The sequence below is a fragment of the Lissotriton vulgaris genome, chromosome 6, assembly GCF_964263255.1.
Source record: "Lissotriton vulgaris chromosome 6, aLisVul1.2, whole genome shotgun sequence".
Classification (NCBI taxonomy): Eukaryota; Metazoa; Chordata; class Amphibia; order Caudata; family Salamandridae; genus Lissotriton; species Lissotriton vulgaris.
This window is the reverse complement of record NC_141694.1, coordinates 1861489568-1861512692: the sequence shown is the minus strand read 5'-3', so window position 1 is coordinate 1861512692 and position 23125 is coordinate 1861489568. Positions and strand designations below refer to the sequence as shown.

Genomic DNA, 23125 nt, shown 5'->3' with positions numbered 1-23125 from the left:
CTTGAGCTATTGCTTTCCAATCCGCTCCTAAAATCGTTTGGTCATCAAACTTACGAATTGCTCTCCACATATCAGGGGGCAGTATTAACCCAAAAAAAAGATCGATATCCACTAGTGTCATAACACAGGAAGAAATAGCCCCCTCCACTCCTTCATAAAATGCGGCTGGATTTTTACGTGGGTCAGGTAAAGCGTTTTTCAATGCCATAACATCTGCTCTATTCCAAGGCGTGTACACCCAATTATATATAAAATACCCTTTTGCATCCCCGGACAATTTATCATCACTGGTACCTTGCCCTTTGGGGGGAACATACAAAGGTGCGGCTTCACGCATAGGCATAACATGAACTTTAGAACTCTTATCTGTTCCAAACATAGAACACTGTTTGGATGACTCCGTCGACCCCGGCGCAGGCACCTCTGCTGCTTTTTGTGCTTCCCGCAATCTGGACGCCTCATCCCGTAGCTGGACCAACCGTTGGAAAAAACCATCCGCATCTGCAATAACAAAAAAACCTTTACTCCTATTCTCACGATGAACTGATATATCCTTAGGCTCTAGATCATCTGAATATTTCCTAAATCGTTCTACCACTTCATCTCCGAAAGCACTTAAAAAATACAACTGCTCTCGCTCTGACCACTTATTTCTTTCAATGTTAATCTCTGACATAGTTAGTTTATTCAAATTAAGCTTGCGAGCAAAACTGCGCAACTCCGCAGCTTCACTAGCAGTTAACATTTTACTCTTACTCCCTCAATCACCATCGTCTGAGTCCACGTCCGGAGCCGTAGGCGAAACATACGAAGGCTGGCACCGATCTAATAATGAAAAATCATCAATTTCATTAGTAAGGACAGGATAAAGCGGACGCCAAATAGGAAATTGACCACTCGTTTGCAAATTACGTTCCCGAGCCTCCCTCTCTTTCTTCTCCTGTAACTCCTTCTCCTCCAGCTGTAAAGCCTTATCTCGAGCAGCCTTGCGCTGTTCTTTTTCCACCAAGGCAATCTCACGTTTCATTCGTTCACGTACTGCTTTCTCCCACATTCGTACACAATCAAACATATTTTGTCTAGACCTGCGCTGAAACAAACATTGCTCCACAAACTGAACCTTTCGTAAATCAAACGACCCATGTAGTGGCCATTGCAACTCGGGATCAGATTTAGTGTATTTATTCCATAATTTACTGTACAATATCGGGGGAAGGCCGAATTTTATATACATCTCTCTATTGGGAGTCCCCTCTGGGGGAGCCGGCTGGGATTCATTTAATCGATAAGTGGTACCATTTCCAAGACAGCACATTCCTCGGAGTGTGCTTAAAACAGGCATGTTCAAAAAGTATCACGGAAACGCGATACCACAAAAATGGCACTTACTATACTTCACACAAATGTGCCGCTCAAACACAAACAAAGTTAGAGAAATATCTCTACATGCCTGCCTATGTGAAGTGCACTACACATATAGTTCAAATCATAGGATCAAATGTTAGCTAACTCAAAACATATTCATAGAACCACAGTAAGCGTCCGCAGACTACCTTACCAATCACAAGCTTACCAAAATCTCAGATATCCAGGTTCCAACTGCCAAGGTCTATAATCGAATCAGCCAAATCGGCACTGTACGACAACTCGAACGAGTAGGATCTCAGTCGAGGACCGGCGCCACCTGGAAGGTCAGATCAGAAGGAAAGGAAGAAAACACCGTGGGTGCCAAGACTCGGGTCACTCAGAGGCAGCGTACGCGTCCATGGTAAGTTTCCAATCCTTCGTCACGACCTCTCCTTCGGGCATCCGAGTCGCCGATGAGTCCCTTCGTGGTCTCTAATTTGTGGTATTGGGTTCTCCAGGCCTACATACTCCGCAGAATACCCACTACACCATAAGAACTGTTGGCACGGAAACTAGAAAATGTAAAAGACAAATTTATTAAGACCCCATGGGGTGGTGGTACATTCCTACAGCACCCTTCGGTAATGCAAGAAGTATCACACCGAACATCGGTGCAAATCCTTCTTTTATACAGTTTTACAGTAATAAAAAGGTAGGCGGTACACATTTACAGAGTTTTAGGTACATATATGGTCATTTTTGGAACACAGCCAACTCATGGGAGGAGCTATAACACCACTGGTCAGTTTGGCGGAACATTCCTAAGGGATGACTGGTCAATCTGAACTGCGCATGTGTGAGCTTGACCATTACTAAAAATAGCATGTTGCTGGGCAAACTCGAGTGGTCAGTGGTACAGAGGAAGGACAAAAGGGCATGCTGACCACGAGGCAACGCATTCTCTAAAATGGCCGCCGATACATACAAAATGGCGTCCAACAACTATAGTCAAGATAAGGGAAAAGAACGTGTAGCAAAGCTTAACGCTAACCCGATCACCGTCAAATCACGACACCTGTAGCAAGCCCTATTAATAATCGGAAGTCATAGAGTCATAGAATCTGTTCCGGGAGGACCGCCGAAGTCAGCCTCCTTCCGTAGAATCACAGAGAGCAACACGCGGCTGCGGTATCTAATTATAGCTTGGAGCCGCAACCCCATGGCCTCTTGTCATGGGGCGTGGCAGGCATTACTGGAGATATAGGAAGATCGCACGTGTACCGTACCGCTCTCAGATCACTTGTGGAGGAGTACACTCATGAGTACCCCGTGGGGATGTTTTCTATCTCCTTGGATTGTTGACAATAAAGTAAAGACCCAAGCAGACAGTATGTGATTTGGTGACGGGATTGCTTGTGGAGCAATAATGATAATAATAAACAAGCAAAAAAAGAAAAAAAAATTACAAATCACACTGTGTGGCCGCCGACATAGATGTATGGAGGATAGAATGATGGGACCATGTCTGTTTAAAATTATATATACGATAATACATATAAAGTAAATATTGCAATAACAGTGCAGTAATTATAATCAAGACAATCCAAAAAAGGCATCATTGTGTGTTGACAACTCAGGGGGATGACATCTCATTGTATAATTCATGGAGGTACAGCTCAAGGACAGATTGTCTAATCACTTAGATAGAGTGGCAACAAAACTACACAGCCATTTTTCAACTGTATTCAGCCCATGAATGATAGAGTTGATATGTTCTATCCATCAGCATTCCAGTCTTTGTCGGGTCGGCAATATGTCTCCTCCTCTTTCAGGAATGGTTGCCTTGTGGATGAATTGCCATTTGCGATCATCTGATGTATGGTATGGTTTATTATTAGAAGAACGGATCCTTAGCAGACGTTTTTATGCTATATCAAACAGGTTTTACAAAGGTATCCCATAGTTTAGACAACATTATGGCAATCATCTTTAAGGTGCAAAAAACTAACAACCAGAGAACCTAATTTCTTGCCTGATACTTGGGTTTTAGAGTCACATTTAATAGATCCTCTGGAGGAAATTATCCGCATGATGCATTCCAGCAACCTCATTCTCTACCTTCCACATTCTAACCACAAATTCCTGGGTAAGGATGAAGATCTGTACCAGTGCAAGAGTAACAAGAACACATTTATCCAATTAGAGGAGTCAACGAAGGCAGTGTTCTTTCCCAAAACTGAATATCACACATATTCTGCCTTTCGGTACAAGGGCAATTGCAATCCTTCACAGTTACCAAAAAGAAAATTATTTGACTTGGAAGAGAATTAGTATAATTCATTTTTGCAGATCAACTTTGCGGATCGACTTGTTAATTGGCTAATTGGAGGAGAAAAAAAATCTGATCGGGAGACTAATGTTTGTATCAGGGGTGACAGGATCCAATTGCAAATCTAACACCAGATTTCACCGCAAACAAATGGTCCACCTGTGCAGTAATAGTTGGCCAATTGTATGAAAACATTTTTTTTATTTTTTTTTATTTTCACAGATTTTTTTTTAAAAACAAATCAGAATATTTCATTATACATCATGAAGTTCCACAGAGAATAAGGACACATAACACCAGACTCTCCGATAGAGGAAGAGAAGTCAATATGCAGAAGTTACAATTTCAGAGAAAAGATTAAAAAAAATGAAAATATTAAAAATAAATAGTCTTAGCATGATTGAAAATTGAAGGAAAGAGACAGTCATTATCACTTTCAATCCCTTAGAGTCCATTGTTGTAGTATGAAAACAGTCTTGTTGCTAACACAAAGGATCAATGCAGACCTTCTCCTGCAACTGTCCCTGCACACTGATTCTGACCCTTGCTAAGCTAATTATTTTCACACCCGTCAACCTCTCAAAAATGTAGGTCAAGTCAGGCCTTTAAGAGGGGGATCCCATTTAGGGAATTGGAAATAGAACACTGTTTAGGAAGGTGATATAGGTGTGAAGAATGGGTGGCCCCATTAAAGTCCATGGAAGAGATTTATTTAGAAAACAGGTGAATAAAAGTAAAAAGCGGGTGAAACCTATGAATGCAGTGAGTTGACAAATATATCATTTGGAAAGCACACTCCATGGACTGAACTGTCTTGAGTGGCAAAGTCATTAAAATATCCTTTTATGCTCTTAGGTTGGATGCTGCATTAAGGAAATGCACTTATTAGAAATAGAGACAGTACAAGGGGGAGAAGAAGGTGATAGAAAGGAGGTGGAGAGATTAGAGAGTGAAAGGAGAGAGACACAGAGTAGAGGGACTATGGAAGACAACGTGAGGGAGTGAGCAGAAGACGATGGGAAGAGATAATGAGAGCAAGAGAGTAGAAAAGAAGGCAAGATTCCAAGTGCTGAATACCAGAGTACAACCAGTTTGCAAGGGCTGAATACCAGAGCCAAACCAGTATCCAAGTTATGAATACCACACTAAAAACTGTTTTGTGGACTGAATACCAGAGTACAGCCAGTCTCCAAGTGGTGAGTACCAGTCTACAACTAGTCCTGATGGGTTGATTACCAGACTACAAACAGTCTCCATGGGCTGAATATCAGAGTACAACCAGTTTTCAAGGGTTGATTACTTGACTATGAACAGTTTCCAAGTGCTGAATACCAGGCTACAACCAGTCTCCAAGAGATGAATACCAGGCTACAACCAGTCTCCAAGTACTGAATATCCAGTACAGTCTCCAAGAACTGGCTACAACCAGTCTCCTATGGCTAAATACCAGACTACAATACTGGCAATACTCCAAGGGATGAATATCAGAGTACAAACAGTTGCTGTGTGATGAATACCACAGTACAACCAGTCTCCAAAGTCTGAATAGCAGACTACAATACCAACCATACTCAAAGGACTGAATACCTGAGTACGAACAGTCTCCAACAGCTGAGATCCAGTCTCAAAGAGCTGAATACCAAAGTACAACTAGACCTCGAGGGCTGAATACTAGAAAACCACCAGCCTCCAAGGCCTAAATACCAGAGTACAGTCAGTCTCCAAGGGCTGATTACCAAAGTACAGCCAGTCTCTAATGACTGAATATCAAAGTAAATACACTCTCCAAGGGCTGATTTCCAGAGTGAATCCAGTCTCCAGGAAATGAATATCAAAGTACGACCAGCCTCCTAGGGCTAAATACCAAACTACAATACTGGTCATACTCCAAGGGTTGAATATCATATGTCATCACATCTCTAAGGATTGAATAGTGAATACCAAACAACAATCAGTCTCCAAGGGCTGAATGCAAGAATACAACCAGTTTCTAACTTCTGAATATTACTGGAAGGCCAGTCTCCAAGGCTGAATATCAGACTACAACGTTGATTATACTCCAATGGCTGAATCCTAGAATGCAACCAGTCTCCAAGGGCTGAAAGCCAGAGTACAATCAGTCTTCAAGGGCAGAATACCAAGTCAAGTCAAGTCAAAGGATTTATATAGCGCACTACATACCCGGAGGGTCTCAAGGCGCTTGAGAAGGGGTGGGGAGTTACTTGTCAAATATCCAAGTTTTGAGTTGCTTTCTGAATGTTAGGTGGTTCTGGGTAAGGCAAAGGTGAGTGGGAAGAGAGTTCCAGGTTTTAGCTGCCAGGTAGGAGAAGGATCTACCTCCCATGGTGGTCTTGTTGATGCGAGGTACAGTGGCAAGGGCTTGGTTGGAAGATCGAAGCTGGCGGGAGGGGGTGTAGAAGGACAGTCGAGTGTTGAGGTATTCTGGTCCGATTTCGTAGAGTGCTTTGTGTGCGTGGGTTAGGAGCCGGAAAGTGATCCTCTTATTGACGGGAAGCCAGTGGAGGTTTTTCAGGTGACCAGAGATATGTTCTTTACGCGGGATGTCTAATATGAGCCTGGCAGAGGCGTTTTGGATTCGTTGGAGTTTTTTCTGGAGTTTAGCGGTAGTCCCGGCGTATAGGGTGTTTCCGTAGTCCAGGCGGCTCGTGACCAGTGCGTGGGTGACCGTTTTCCTAGTTTCGGTGGGGATCCAACTAAATGTTTTTTTGAGCATGCGAAGAATGTTGAAGCAGGATGAGGAGACGGCGTTGACTTGTCTGTTCATTGAAAGTGAGGAATCCAGGATGACGCCCAGGTTCCGTGCGTGGTCTGTCGGGATGGGTGCTTTTCCAAGGGCTTCTGGCCACCAAGAGTCATCCCATGCGGAGGGGGAGGAACCTAAGATGAGGACTTCTGTTTTATCAGAGTTCAGTTTCAGACGGCTGTGTTTCATCCATTCGGCTACTTCTTTCATTCCTTCATGTAGGTTGGTTTTGGCGGTGCTAGGGTCATTGGTGAGTGATAGGATCAGTTGAGTGTCATCCGCGTAGGAGATGATGTTTAGGTTGTGTTGGCGGGCGATGGCCGCGAGTGGGCTCATGTATACGTTGAAAAGGGTGGGGCTGAGAGAAGATCCTTGTGGTACGCCGCAGATGACTTCAGTGGCCTCTGACTTGAATGGTGGGAGGCGGACTTTCTGGGTTCTTCCGGTGAGGAACGAGGTGATCCATTCCAGTGCTTTTCCTTGGATTCCGATGTTTCTGAGTACAACTGGTCTCCAAGGGCTGATTACCAGAGTGCAACCAGTCTTCAAGGGCTGAATAACGCATGGTGCTGTTCTTTCTGACTTTCAGTGCTGCTCGCACCACAGGTCCTAAATTGCAGTGTGAGCTGCATATTTTCGACCTATTGCCGGAATTCAATGGAATCTCAGAGTTTTTCTATTACGCACCCCTAGCTTCTGCACCATCTGATCATGATTCTCCTGGCTCTGGTTGTCCTTGGTCTGGCCATTCTTTTCCACCTCTTCCTGGTCATCTTGTTCCTATTCCTGCATCTTGAATGCCTAGGGTGTGGTCATCACAGTGCTGATGTCCCTCGTCCTAATGCTCCTCACCCTGGTCCTACTGATCCTGGTCCACAAGGTTATGATCCTCTTTGCTTGATCTTCTTGTTTCCCTGTAGTCCTTTGTTTCCTGAAATGCTTAGCCTTACTTCCCTGGTATTCCTGGCTATTGTTCTTCAACATTTTGTTTTTCATAGCCCTTCTTGAGCTCAGGATTATGTTCTCATTGCCCCTGATCCTCTTAGACGTGGTCCTTGTAGGTAGATTTTTCCTGGGCTTAGTTCCAACTAATCTGTTCCATCCACCATCCTAGTCTTGGGCACCTCAGTCCTGATCATCCTGATCCTTCTTGGCCTAATTTGCTCGTTATCATAAACTTTGGCTTTTAGCCTTCCTGGCCATTCATGGTTCTCCCAGTCTTGGGCCATCTGGCTCTGCTCCTTTTCCAGCCCTGTAGGCCCTGGTCACCATGACCTGGTTCTCTTCACTATGAGCATCCTAGTCCTGCTACTGCACATTTGGGTCTATCTGGCTTCTTGTGTGCAGGGTCTCTTAGTCTTTGTACTTGTGGTTTGGGTTGACCTGGTCCTTATGGATTTATTCTTTGTCCTCTTAGTTTTACCAATACTGCAGCCATTGACTCTTGCCCTCTTAGTCCAGGATCTCCTTGTTCAGGTCACCTGAGCCTGAAAACTATGCTCCTGATCCTCCTAGCCACAGCTTTACGGCCCCCTTGGTCTTCCAGATTCTGGTTGGCCGTCTTACATTTGATCTTCTCCACCCCGGTCCTGCTATGTATAAAACTTTATTATTGGTCTTCCAGATTCTAGTTGACCATCTTACACCTGATCTCCTTCACCCTAGTCCTTCTATTGGTCCGCCCAACATCTGTCCCTGCGGTCCACCCGCTGCATTACAATGCGACGTTGTGAGGCATTGTGTGGAGGGATCATCCCCTGCTGTTCCAACAGGCTCCTTGAGCCCATCAGAGCATCAGAAAGACTCACAATTCCATAATGACAGCAGAGCCAGCTTTAGCTCCGCCGTCAGATTGTGATGTTGCTTTTTGACTACCTTTCCCTGTTGACTTTTCTGACATGGAAAGGCTGTCAGAAAGTTACTTCCCATGGTCCTCCGGTGTGTGCCCTGCGGGACACCTATGGTGTCTTCCTAAATGTCCCTGCACCATGTGGCAGGCACCGCATGGTGTTTGCCACACAGCGCAGGGATGTTTAACGACATCAACTTTTCAATGGCATCTAATGCTGTGGGCAGTTCCTGCCCACCACACAAGCTGGCATTGAAAAATGTATATTTCCTTCCATCCATAGGGTTGTGGCATCCAAATTGTGCATTCGGAACCGCCGACCTATGGTAGGGCAGTTCCAATTTGCAATGGTGTCGGGCAGACGCCGGTCCTCCCGACATCGTAATCGGGGCCTAAATGGTGTTTGTTTTTCTGGCATATGCAGGTAGTTTCAAATAACAAACCATTGGACAAGCTGCCAAAGCCAGAACTTTATTGACTTTGCCAATACTTGTTACACAGTGTCTGTCCAATGCCAGTCTACACCTACAGTACTCAAGTTACTGAGCAGTTATATGCTACATGGCATAACAGTACATATCTTATGTACTTCTACTCTTATGTTGGTTTTGATTAAAATCCTCTGGCACACCATCAATATGTGCCTGCATTAAATGTGATTTGCACTCTCTTCCATCCCACTACCTCACCTGAATCACAGCCCTCCCCACCCCTAACCCCCTGTGCACTGAAATGTCGCCAATTGTGTATCTAATGTTCTTGATGCCTTTCTCTGTTTGAATAACCTGTGACCAATGTTAGTTTGATTAAATAACACTGTACTTTGAAAATCTGTTTTGATTTGTTTTAAGTATCGGTTTCACAATTTGTCTTGACCACTTACACTATTGATGTTAAAACGCACCTAAAACGCAGTAAAAACGCACCTCTTTTCTCCTCTGTAATCCCCTTCCCCTCCCCCCTTTTCCTCAGTTGGTTATGCTTTGGTTCTTAGCGCCGGGACGCCTCGTTGCTGGGGCAGCTGTTGCGCTCAACAAATTGCTAACATAACATAACATAAATACTGGGACCACTCTTTGTTATACTGTTACACAGTGGCAGCAAGACACATTTTTTTGCACACTTGGAATAATGCCCATAGAGAAGCATTCTATAGTTCACTGTTTAATCTTTACAATACTCCCCAGAAGCTTCATTGCTGGGGAAAACGATCAGACTCAACCTGTCCTCTATGGAGTGAGGGGGGTTACAGTTCTGCAGATATAATGCAAACATTTTATTCATGGACAATATTGGTTTCATTTAGAGATGAAATAGAATACTAAGGGACAGACCGATAAGAAACTAACGCAGCGGGGTGCCGCAAGTCATTTTGCTGTGCTGTGTTGCGTTAGTTTTAAAGCACAGGGATGCAAAATATTTACTACATGTCGCATCTCTCTGCTTCCCCCTGCGCTGGCGCACAAACAGCTGCCATGCACCGGCGGAGGCACCCTTGCACCATAGTGCTGTACCTTTTACAAAATATTTTGATGTGATACTTCATGTAAAGTACAAGTTGTTTTCTTGAAATTGGGAGATAATGCTATAATGTATCTGCTTTATTCTCAATTCCATCCTCGATAATAGTCTTTCATGTTTCACATAAGTTTTAAATTGCATAATAGACCACAATACTTTTTATCCAGCACAGGTATTGTACACATTGCCTTTTGTTTAGGGATCCTTCAACTAGTTTCTTGTTTTAGCACCACAGGATTTCAATGACTTAAATTAGTCCAATCGAATTTCCGAAAACTGAATAGGATTAACCTCCATTTTGTTTCTATTTTCAGACCACATTCCTTGCAGAATATGAGACATTCTCTTTTGCCTTTACAGATCCCTACACCCACAACAAATGCACCCCTTCACATTTTGGAGGTTTCTAGCCTGCTCAGGAAAGTAAAACCACTCCTACATTAGGCTCTGCATGTGCTGCCTCAGAAGAGCAGGGAGGGTCTTCAGTACCCTAACAACGCCTTAGGTCAGAGGGGTTTCCTACATAGAAATCAAACATGAGGCGTAAGATACACTGAGTAATCCAGCACCTTCCTCTACACCTAGCAGTACGTCAGAGGAGACAGTGAATGGACATGGATCAATAACTACTGGGTCACACTCAGAGATAGCCCCTTCCTCCATCCCTAGCAGTGTGTCAGAGGAGACAGTGAATGGACATGGATCAATAACTACTGGGTCACACTCAGACATAGCCCCTTCCTCCATCCCTAGCAGTGTGTCAGAGGAGACAGTGAATGGAAATGGATCAATAACTACTGGGTCACACTCAGAGATAGCACCTTCCTCCATCCCTAGCAGTGTGTCAGAGGAGACAGTGAATGGACATGGATCAATAACTACTGGGTCACACTCAGAGATAGCCCCTTCCTCCATCCCTAGCAGTGTGTCAGAGGAGACAGTGAATGGACATGGATCAATAACTACTGGGTCACACTCAGAGATAGCACCTTCCTCCATCCCTAGCAGAGTGTCAGAGGAGACAGTGAATGGACATGGATCAATAACTACTGGGTCACACTCAGAGATAGCACCTTCCTCCATCCCTAGCAGTGTGTCAGAGGAGACAGTGAATGGACATGGATCAATAACTACTGGGTCACACTCAGAGATAGCCCCTTCCTCCATCCCTAGCAGTGTGTCAGAGGAGACAGTGAATGGACATGGATCAATAACTACTGGGTCACACTCAGAGATAGCACCTTCCTCCATCCCTAGCAGTGTGTCAGAGGAGACAGTGAATGGACATGGATCAATAACTACTGGGTCACACTCAGAGATAGCACCTTCCTCCATCCCTAGCAGTGTGTCAGAGGAGACAGTGAATGGACATGGATCAATAACTACTGGGTCAAACTCAGAGATAGCCCCTTCCTCCATCCCTAGCAGTGTGTCAGAGGAGACAGTGAATGGACATGGAAAAATAACTACTGGGTCACACTCAGAGATAGCCCCTTCCTCCATCCCTAGCAGTGTGTCAGAGGAGACTGTGACTGGGCATGCAACAATAACTACAGGGTCACACACAGAGATAGCACCTTCCTCCACACCTAGCAGTGCGTCAGAGGAGACAGTGAATGGACATGGATCAATAACTACTGGGTCACACACAGACATAGCCCCTTCCTCCATCCCTAGCAGTGTGTCAGAGGAGACAGTGAATGGACATGGATCAATAACTACTGGGTCACACTCAGAGATAGCACCTTCCTCCATCCCTAGCAGTGTGTCAGAGGAGACAGTGAATGGACATGGATCAATAACTACAGGGTCACAGTCAGAGATAGCCCCTTCCTCCATCCCTAGCAGTGTGTCAGAGGAGACAGTGAATGGACATGAAACAATAACTACTGGGTCACACTCAGAGATAGCCCCATCCTCCATCCCTAGCAGTGTGTCAGAGGAGACAGTGAATGGACATGGATCAATAACTACTGGGTCACACTCAGAGATAGCCCCTTCCTCCATCCCTAGCAGTGTGTCAGAGGAGACAGTGAATGGACATGGAACAATAACTACTGGGTCACACTCAGAGATAGCCCCTTCCTCCATCCCTAGCAGTGTGTCAGAGGAGACAGTGAATGGACATGGAAAAATAACTACTGGGTCACACTCAGAGATAGCCCCTTCCTCCATCCCTAGCAGTGTGTCAGAGGAGACAGTGAATGGACATAGAGCAATAACTACAGGGTCACACTCGGGGATAGCACCTTCCACCACACCTAGCAGTGCGTCAGAGGAGACTGTGACTGGGCATGCAACAATAACTACAGGGTCACACTCAGAGATAGCACCTTCCTCCACACCTAGCAGTGCGTCAGAGGAGACAGTGAATGGACATGGATCAATAACTACTGGGTCACACTCAGAGATAGCCCCTTCCTCCATCCCTAGCAGAGTGTCAGAGGAGACAGTGAATGGACATGGAACAATAACTACTGGGTCACACTCAGAGATAGCCCCTTCCTCCATCCCTAGCAGTGTGTCAGAGGAGACAGTGAATGGACATGGAACAATAACTACTGGGTCACACTCAGAGATAGCCCCTTCCTCCATCCCTAGCAGTGTGTCAGAGGAGACAGTGAATAGACATGCAACAATAACTACAGGGTCACACTCAGAGATAGCCCCTTCCTCCATCCCTAGCAGTGTGTCAGAGGAGACTGTGACTGGGCATGCAACAATAACTACAGGGTCACACTCAGAGATAGCACCTTCCTCCACACCTAGCAGTGCGTCAGAGGAGACTGTGACTGGGCATGCAGCAATAACTACAGGGTCACACTCAGAGATAGCACCTTCCTCCACACCTAGCAGTGCGTCAGAGGAGACAGTGAATGGACATGGATCAATAACTACAGGGTAAGCATGGGCGAATTTTGCGAATCTCGCGTTCGCGAATTTTGCGGATTTGCGAACTCGCAATCCGCAAAATCCGCGAATTCTCGCGAATTTGCGGATTTTTTTTTTTTTGTGTTTGCGCGGGTTTCTGCCAGTTCGCAAGGGTTTTGTACAATGTCGCAAATTGCGAACTTACCTGTCGGGTCGCAAGTTTCGCGAACTTGTTTCTACGTGTCCAGCCTGTTTGGGACACTGTTCTTCATCACTGCCACTCTCTGTCACCACTGCCACTCTCTGACTACTCATGCCACCCTCTGGCCCACCCATGCCACCCTCTGTTTCATCACAGCACCCTCTGGTTGTCCAGTCAGTGTACATTATTGTGGCAACGCAAGCACACCTTCCCTGCCTCAAGTGACCTGAATTAATTTGGGGCTGATTAATGTGTCACAGAATATTTTTTTAGCTGGCACCTGCTTCCTTAGTGCTTCCTGATTAGTGATCTTTTGCACTTGCTAAGTGCTTTCATTGTTGCAAAATTAGTTACAACACCTGCCCTGCCCCAACTGACAATAATGAATTAGGGGCTGATTAATGGATTTGAACTTCCAGCCTGGCTCCTGCTTGTCTCCCTTAGCTGTAATTCGGGACCTTTGTGGCATATGTGTAACTATTCTGAGGTTCAGAGCAGGGTCACATAATAGTTTCAACTGGCAACTGAACTCTGGAGGGGCCCCTCAGGAAGCACTACAGGAAATGGCTACTAATGATGAGCCTGAACTTTTGAACCTGGTAAGTAGTTTCAGTTTTGCTAAGATCGTATTTCTGCAATTTTGCACTTATTCGCGGGGCGCGAACTCACGCGAACAGTGCGAACAGTGCGAGCAAAATCCGCTGCTCGCGGATTTGCGGATTTTGCGGGAGATTCGCAAATCTCGCGGATTGCGAATTTACCGAAAATCCGCAAAATCCGCGAGCGAAACGGATTTTCCGCCCATGCTTACTACAGGGTCACACTCAGAGATAGCCCCTTCCTCCATCCCTAGCAGTGTGTCAGAGGAGACAGTGAATGGACATGGAACAATAACTACTGGGTCACACTCAGAGATAGCCCCTTCCTCCATCCCTAGCAGTGTGTCAGAGGAGACAGTGAATAGACATGCAACAATAACTACAGGGTCACACTCAGAGATAGCCCCTTCCTCCATCCCTAGCAGTGTGTCAGAGGAGACAGTGAGTGGGCTTGCAACAATAACTACAGGGTCACACTCAGAGACAGCACCTTCCTCCACACCTAGCAGTGCGTCAGAGGAGACAGTGAATGGACATGGAACAATAACTACAGGGTCACACTCAGAGACAGCACCTTCCTCCATCCCTAGCAGTGCATCAGAGGAGACAGTGAATGGACATGGAACAATACCTACTGGGTCACACTCAGAGATAGCACCTTCCTCCATCCCTAGCACTGCGTCAGAGGAGACAGTGAATGGACATGGAACAATAACTACAGGGTCACACTCAGAGATAGCCCCTTCCTCCATCCCTAGCAGTGCGTCAGAGGAGACAGTGAATGGACATGGAACAATAACTACAGGGTCACACTCAGAGATAGCCCCTTCCTCCACACCTAGCAGTGCGTCAGAGGAGACAGTGAATGGACATGGAACAATAACTACAGGGTCACAGTCAGAGATAGCCCCTTCCTCCATCCCTAGCAGTGTGTCAGAGGAGACAGTGAATGGACATAGAGCAATAACCACAGGGTTACACTCAGACATAGAACCTTCCTCCACACCGAGCAGTGTGTCAGAGGAGAGAGTGACTGGGCATGCAGCAATAACCACAGGGTCACGCTCAGACTTAGCACCTTCCTCCACACCTAGCAGTGCATCAGAGGAGACAGTAAATTAGCATGCAACAATAACTACAGGGTCACACATGGAGATAGCACCTTTCTCCACACCTAGCAGTGTGTCACAGGTGACAGTCAATGAGCATGGAACAATAACTACAGGGTCACAGCCAGAGAGAGCCCCTTCCTCCACACCTAGCAGTGCGTCAGAGGAGACAGTGAATGGACATGCAACAATAACTACAGGGTGACACTCACTGACTAAACATGAACCACTTTGGTGTTTTTTCATGGCTAATATAATGGTGCTACTGAACAGTGTCCAATCTCTGTGTGAGTCATATTCTGGCAGAACTTGTTTCACTTGAAAGACTTTCCACAGGACATATTAGCCAGAACACCTTGCATACATGCTATCATCATGTTCAGAATATCTTTTCTCATCATGATAGTACATGCAACAGCATTTGGTACATTGGATGTATCCAGTTACTACTGTATCCAGCAAAATGCACCACAGGGAACACCACGTGCCCCAATAAACACCACACACATCTGCCAACACAAAAGGTATGCAAGCCTAAAACAGCAATAGGATGCACACATAGCGTGACAAAAAAAACATGGTAATATAGCAGAGAACATAATAAGAACTCTATACATTAACAGATGATCCCTGTCTGAATTAGACTCCAGTCTGAAATGGTAACCCCAGAAAAAAATGGAAGGTCTCCAGCCGGCTGAAAACGCTACAAGGGCATACATGTCTCGGTTACAATCTCCCCTATTTCAGTCTGGGATTTTTTGGATCGCTGGTACCAACACTATAACTCCCAGAAAACAAAGGAAACTGTTGTATCTTGATTCATCATATATGTATATATGTTTTGTTATGAAACATATGGAACCTTGTGGTTGCTGGGTTACCTCAGGATTGTGTGGGAGAGGCAGTTATTAGCTCTTGAAAGAAAGAGAAGCTGTGTCCTAGTGGTCCCTTCCTTGATTCAATAAATCTACAAATACTTCATCTGTCTACGTGTGGTGATTCTTCAAAATTGGCGACGGAGGATGGGATTTTTACGAAGAACACCTACAACTCTTTATTTTCCTGCTGTTTTACATAAAACTTCAAGAGATTGAAAATCGTTTGACAGCAAGTGACCCCTGGATAAGGTATTTATTGTGACGCAAGAAGTCAGAAGATTATCACAGAAATAAAGACTGCTATCGTCTGACAAACGGAAGAAAAACGTCAGCAAAAGTCTAACTGTATGCCCTACTACCTCCTCCAGTGGCTGAGTTTATGGAAGAGAAGTATTTTCACTTCTCCAACGGCTGATTGGGCTTTTGGTTATTCTTTGGTCTATCTGGTGAGGAGGTTTAGGGAGGGGCTTGTGTCTGTTTATTGTTTGTGCCACGTTGTTGCTTGGAATTGTATCTCAGAGGGCTGTTTAATTGGGATCAGCTGAGCACATGAAACGCTCGGTGAAAGTCTGTTGGAACCGGGGCTCTTCACCCTTGAGCTGCCTGCTGTATCTGATGACGCAGTAGAATCCTGCACAGGGATTCGGTGAAAGATCTGCGTCACCAGTCATCTGAGCTGTTCTGGAATTAAAAATTTGCAAACATTCGTGACAAGAATTTTCAATTCTATTAAGGACACGGAGGCGAGGATTATGCTTTCTTTATTTCTTTACTACCAACAGCAGACAATAGGAATATAGTAAAGAAAAACAATAAACTACAACTCCCATGAGCCCCTAGGCAACCATAGAGAGTACATGCTATATAAGTCACCATAGAGGACAACACTTCCTCTTTCTTTGTCCAGGAACCATAAACAGTCAAAAGTCAATTGAAGAAAGTACCGCCGACCATCCAGAAGGAAAGTCCGAAGGCAGAACAGCAAAGAAGTCCAACAGGAGAACAGGCAATCCTCAAAAGCGCCAAAGGTGCATCAGGAAACACAGCAGATCCAGCCTCCAAGGTGCGGGAAACGGTACAGGAAAGACCAAGATGAAAGATCACTTCTGGTCCGAACCTGAAAGAAAAACAGAGCCGTAACACATATCCCCAAAACCTTGGAAGGTAGCATCACATAGGGTGGGGAAAAAATCAATGCAAAACAATGCAGATCATAGTAAATCAAATATGCAATATAAACAATGCAGTAGAATACAAATGGGTGGGATAATCCTCGCCTCCGTGTCCTTAATAGATTTGAAAATTCTTGTCACGAATGTTTGCAAATTTTTAATTCTATGGCAGGACAGGAGGCTTCAGATTATGCTTGTTCAAAGCTGGTCCACCACAACAGAAGCAATATCCACAATGGGTTTGAAATAAAAGGTCTTAAACACAGTGTCAGAAGACCAATCAGCTGTCTTCACAATGTCATGCAAACTCACACCAACATGAAAAGCCTGAGAGGCCATGGCACCCCTCGCAGAATGAGCGCCAAAGATGGAGACATCAATTCCTGCCTCAGACATAAACCAGCGCATCCAACAAGCCAGAGTAGCTGGCGCCACAGGCTTAAAAGGCTTTTGCAAAGCAATCAATAACTGTCCAGACATATCCTGACGAAAAGGAGCAGTACTCACCTCATAATCCTTTAAGCAGCGAACCACACACAATTGCGGATTGTGAGGAAACGCTGGGTAAGTGACAGTCGACAGATTAGTTTTGCTACGTCTAGAAACCGTAAAAGTAACTCCATTTGGGGAAAAAGAACGACCCGCGAGATCCAACGCGCGGACGTCCGAAACACGTTTACAAGATATTAAGCATAAAAGCATTGTCAATTTTGCAGACAACTGCTTACGAGACAGAGAAGCGTTGGGAGGCCAAGCTTCCAGAAAACGTAACACAACGGAGACATCCCATAGAGCGACATATTTCGGACATGGCGGTTTAGCCATCCGAACACCACGCAGCAATGCAGAGATGAGAGGATGCTCCCCAACAGGCTTCCCGTCGACCAAATCATGGCCCGCAGAGAGAGCGGAGCGAAAAGAATTGACAGTCCTGTAAGCAGAACCAGCCGAAGCGATGGAAGCAAGAAAATTAACCACTAGAGAGACATCTGCTGAAGCGGGATCCAAATTCCGTTCAGAACACCAATCACACCACCGACGCCAAGCTGACGCATAACGCTTGCACGTGTTGGGGGCCCAAGCTTCATTGATAAATCTCTCAGCGTCTCCAGATAAGCCAGAGAATTTCCAGCGTTCCCCGAAAGACGCCACGCCACCAGACGGAGCTGGCCCGACAGAATTAGAGGATGTGGATGGAGCAGAGGATCCAACAGAAAGTTCCACTTCGTTGGAAGCAGGAATGGAGTCGAGCAACTCATCTCCAGAAGGTCCGGAAACCACGCTTGAGCTCTCCAAAGAGGAGTGATCAGAATGATCTCTGACATAAACTGTTTCGTCCGGGCCAAGACTCGCGGAATCATCGCGAACGGGGGAAAAGCATAGCAAAGCCGAGGAGGCCCAGTCAGTAGAAAGGCATCCGTGGCCAGGGCCTCTGGATCCGGACGCCAGCTGTAAAACCTGGGCAGTTGAGCATTGAGGCGAGAGGCGAAGAGATCGATCCAAGGGCGACCCCAAAGGCGAGACAGGGACCGAAAGACCCGAGGGTGAAGACGCCAGTCGCTGAAGTCCAGCAGATGGCGAGAATTCCAGTCTGCCACTTGATTCTGGCAACCCGGGAGATATTCTGCAATAAGAATGATCTTCCTCTGAAGGCAGAAATGCCAGAAATCCTTCGCAATTTCCACTAACAACCTCGACCGAGTCCCCCCCAGTTTGTTCACATATCGCACCGCTGAGATATTGTCCATGCGGAGCAAAATGCAACAGCTGGTGGCTTGTGGAGCAAGGCTGCGGATCGCAAACGATCCCGCCAGAAGTTCCAGGCAGTTGATATGAAGGGCTAATTCATCCTGAGACCAACGGCCGCCCGTCGTCAAGTCCCCGCAACGGGCTCCCCAGCCCCATAGACTCGCATCCGATTCCAAAACCAAGTCCGGAGTTGAACCGAACAGGGCTTTCCCATTCCAGGCGTCCATGTGATGGAGCCACCACATCATTTCTGATTTCGCATCCTGGGACAGAGGAACAAGATCGGAATACCGAAGACCCTTCTGCAAATGTCGGATTTTGAGACGTTGTAGGGCCCGATAATGCAGGGGATCCGGAAAGATCGCCTGAATGGAAGAGGCCAATAGCCCGACAACCCAAGCGATCGACCGCAACGATACGTTCGGTGCAGACAACAGTGACTTCAACTCCCTCTTGATAGACCTGATTTTCTGGGCAGGTAAAAGAAGTTGGCAAGAGACGGAGTCCACAAGGAAACCCAGAAACTCTATCGATTGAGTGGGTTGTAAATGAGACTTCTGCGGATTCACTAGAAATCCGAGAGACTGAAGAAGATCGACTGTCCAAGATAAATGGGAACATAGTTGCAGCGGGCACTGAGCCATTAAAAGAATGTCGTCCAGATACACTATCAGTCGCACCCCCTCGCCCGCAGCGATTCCATGACTGGTCGCAGGAGCTTCGTGAAGCACCATGGGGCGGACGAGAGACCGAACGGGAGAACCGTGTACTCGAACCAGTCCCCCAGCCACTGGAACTGCAGAAAACGGCGATGAGGCGGAAAGATGGGAATGGACAAGTAAGCGTCCTTCAAATCTAGGCGAACCATCCAGTCCCCCTTGCGAAGAAGATCCCTGAGAAGATGGATGCCCTCCATCTTGAAGTGGCGATAGACCACCCCGTTGTTGAATTCTTTGAGGTTGAGTACAAGGCGAGACCCTCCCCCTTTCTTCTCCACCAGAAACACATTGCTGACGAACCCCTGTGGATGGAGGGTCGTTCGCACAATGGCCCCTTTGAGAAGAAGAGAATCGATTTCCTTGGATATCACCTCGCGATCTTGTTGGGAAAAAACAAGGGGAGAAGGGACGGGACCCTGAAGGGGTGGGTGGTAGAACTCGATGTGGTACCCCAGAACTGTTTGCAATATCCAAGCATCGCTGGAGATCGAGCACCAATTCTTTAGAAAACACTGAATCCTGCCCCCCAAAACAACACTGTCGTAAGGAATCAGGCTCACCTGTAGAGGAGTAATCCTGTCGTCCTCCTTGGCTTCCACCGTAGCCTCCCTTGTTGCCTTGACTTTGACCTTTTCGGGAGGGGTAGAAGGTGGTTTTAGACCCGGAATAGGACTGTTGTTGCTGCTGACGCTGCCCGCCTCCACCCTGGTGGGACTGTTGGCCATGTTGCTGACCAGAACCACGGCCGAACGAACGTCCCCCAGATCGTCCGGCCTTGGCAAAAACCGGGCGGAGCGCCCTGCGCAAGGAAGATTGCGCCTTGTCCAGGCCACTAAAGGTTGCCACAAATTTTGTCAGTTCCTTCAAAAAAGGCTGACCAAATAGTAGACCTTGAGCCAGAGCACCGGATTCAGATGTAGCAAGCTCAGACAAGCGCGGATCCATTTTCAGCAAGATGGAACGCCTACGCTCCGGTGAAAGTGCACAGTTTGCGTTCCCCAGAAGACAGATAGCCCGTTGGGCCCAGCCAATAAGGACATCGGGGTCAATGCCAGATGCCTCCCCTTGGGCTTGATACCCCAGATCCAGGATTTTCGTCAGGGGACCAAGAAGATCCAGCAACTTGTCTTGGCACTGGCGCCAAGAACGGTCAATCCCCTTCTTTGGATCTTTATTAAATTTCCTAAGATAGGTCAAAATCGTGGGGTCGACCTCCGGAGTGTCTGCCAATTTATCCGCCAACTCCGGACGAGGGCACTCGGAACGTAACCGAGAACGCACCTCCTGATCGAAAGAATCACGGATATGGGCTTGGATATAGTCTGCGACCTCTGGAGCAGGGCACCAAACTTTGGAATTAGGATGTATGATATCCGTAGGCTCAAAGGTCAAGACCGGTGGATGGGAAGAGGCGTCAACAAAATGCTCCTTTCGGGACTTCTTAGCAGGAGGGGGACCAGAGGGACCTGAAGATGACGAAGAAGATGTATCCTCCGTGTCAGGAGGTGGAAGATGAGAGTGACAAACTTTAGAAGGGGCAGACAAAGACTTGGCCAATTTCACAAAGTCTGACCTGTGAGGATTACTGGGCGACTTAGAGGAATGCTTGGAAACAGACGATGGAATCCAGCCCTGCTGCTGGGCATAGTCGGTCAAATGACGCTTCAGCGGCCCAATGGCTCGAACCAGCGCAGTATTGACAGAATGCTGAATGCCCTGGTCAAGGGCATCAACTAAATCGTACTCAAACGATTCCTCCTGTTCCTCCTCATAACAGTATTCCTCAGCGTCGACATATTCTGCCATGGTCTTGAAAAAAACAATGCACACCACTGAGGAAACAAGCAAAAAAAAAATATATATATATAGAAATGTATCTATATGCCCACAAAAGACCCAAAAAGGTAAAGGTCAGGTCACCACCAAGCGACCCTGTCAGGGGGGGTGACAGCCCCACGCAAGCTAGAAAGGTAGAGCAAGAACTCGACCAAACAACAACAATAGAATGTGGAGGGACCAGCTTGCGTACAACAGACACCCTAGGCACCGCCTCTAAAGATTATACAGCCCAAAACCTTCCGTGAGGTAGAGGGCGTCAAATGGAGCTCTCCGGCAGACAAGTGGGCAGAGGCAAGAAGAAACGCCGCCTCGTAGCGTGTCCGGGCTCCTGTCAACACGGAGCGTCAATAATCGCCATAGCGCATGCGCGGTGGCGTGTCTGCGACCCGGAAGAGGAGCGACGCGTGACACGCGCGCGTGACTCCCCGAGCTCCGGTCCCACTCCACGAAAACACAGACACGGGCACAAGGCGCCCGAAAGTCCAGAGAGGCGAACACGCACTCTCGCAGGAAAACAAGACAACGTCCTGAAACCACCGAAAAAAACGCCAGCGGTAGCACAACACGCATGCACAAAGCGGCAGCGGCAATGAAAGTACAAAGCGACAAGCGGCGCACAGCAACTGTAACAGGACAGCAAGGTAACAGGCAAATTCACATGCAAGTCACACAAGAAACGTAATAAAGCACTTAACTGGCTGCGAAGCAGCAAAGAAAGAGGAAGTGTTGTCCTCTATGGTGACTTATATAGCATGTACTCTCTATGGTTGCCTAGGGGCTCATGGGAGTTGTAGTTTATTGTTTTTCTTTACTATATTCCTATTGGCTGCTGTTGGTAGTAAAGAAATAGAGAAAGCATAATCTGAAGCCTCCTGTCCTGCCATAGAATTCTACTGAACGCTTGTCTACGCTGCGTATGAACGTGCCTAAAGCTTATCTTAACGGAAAAAACATGTCAATTTCTCTTCACAGCTGAGTGCTCTGACAAGTAAATTATTACTTGGTTCAGCTGAGCTGCATTTGAACGGTTCGGAGAAGGAAATCGATCGAGACTTCAAATGAGCTTCATTTCTTCAGAAGGTTTCCCTTTTTGGTACAATTTCACAGCTGACTGACTTTCCCTTTGAAATTACAGTTTTTATTTTTTCACAACTTAGCACCCACCCTTTTCACCCCGGCTGGTCAAATGTATTTCTGATGCTTTCATAATTGTCATGCAGTTCGTGTGGTATATGCAATTTGATCTTTGGTATTATACTGCCATCTAGTGGGTCATTTTCCACATTTATTCTTAGACTGGCTTTCTTTTTATTTTACCAACCACGTGTGCTTAGCTGGTGGTTTTCAATCTGTACTAGTTTACTTTTGGCATGCTCACTGTATGTCCATTTTCTCGAAAGAGCTGTTAAGTCTTTTGGGAATAGGGTGTAAACCTGTTTACACTACTCAAGTATTTCTGTTCATCTGTGGCAGGCACACCTGGCTAATATTAGGTTACATTTTGATGCACACTTCATCTCTCCTTTTGAGTGACTTTAAAAATAAAATTGTATCATTTCTGCATAGGAAAATTACATTACAGTATTTTACATCTGTTTTATAATGAGCATGTCTTCTCAAGTTATCCCAGCGCCACCATTTTTCTTGCAGAACCCCGGTCAACCGTGTATGTTATGGGAACATTGGAAAGAGACTTTCGAAACTTATCTTGAAGCTATTGGAGGTGATGACTATGTCTCGAAAAGGAAATGAGCTATTCTAAAACAATTTTTGGGCTTAGAAGGAAGAGATGTTTTGAAAACTTTACCTTTGATGGAAAGCATTGTAATTCATACAAATGTAGACAGTAAGTACACAGGGGATACTAATGTTGATGTGTATGAAGTTGCTTTAAAAGCGTTGGAGGAAAATTTTGGCAAGAAAGTGAGTGTCATAGTTGAAAGACTGTGTTGCATTTGCCATTTTTACATGTGCTAAATCATATGTTGTTGCATTTGCCATTTTAAACGTGCTAAATCATATGTTGACCTCGATTCCATGCAATGCTCTGATCTTCCATTTGGTTGCATCGCACTTCCATCTTGAGCTGCCTTGACCTGGAGTTACACTTTAGCAGTAGCATAAACATGTTATTCACGTAAACCAGTACAAGCAGGTGCAAGGCATCTCGTGAGGAT

The 23125-nt window shown here is 46.1% G+C and overlaps 1 protein-coding gene across 1 annotated transcript in view; it reads right to left on the bottom strand.

Annotated features, from left to right (window-relative positions):
* The window catches only part of LOC147709674 (WAP four-disulfide core domain protein 12-like), a 78953-nt gene that overhangs the window by 46488 nt on the left and 9340 nt on the right, over positions 1-23125 (bottom strand). The gene's annotated exons all lie outside the window — the stretch shown is intronic.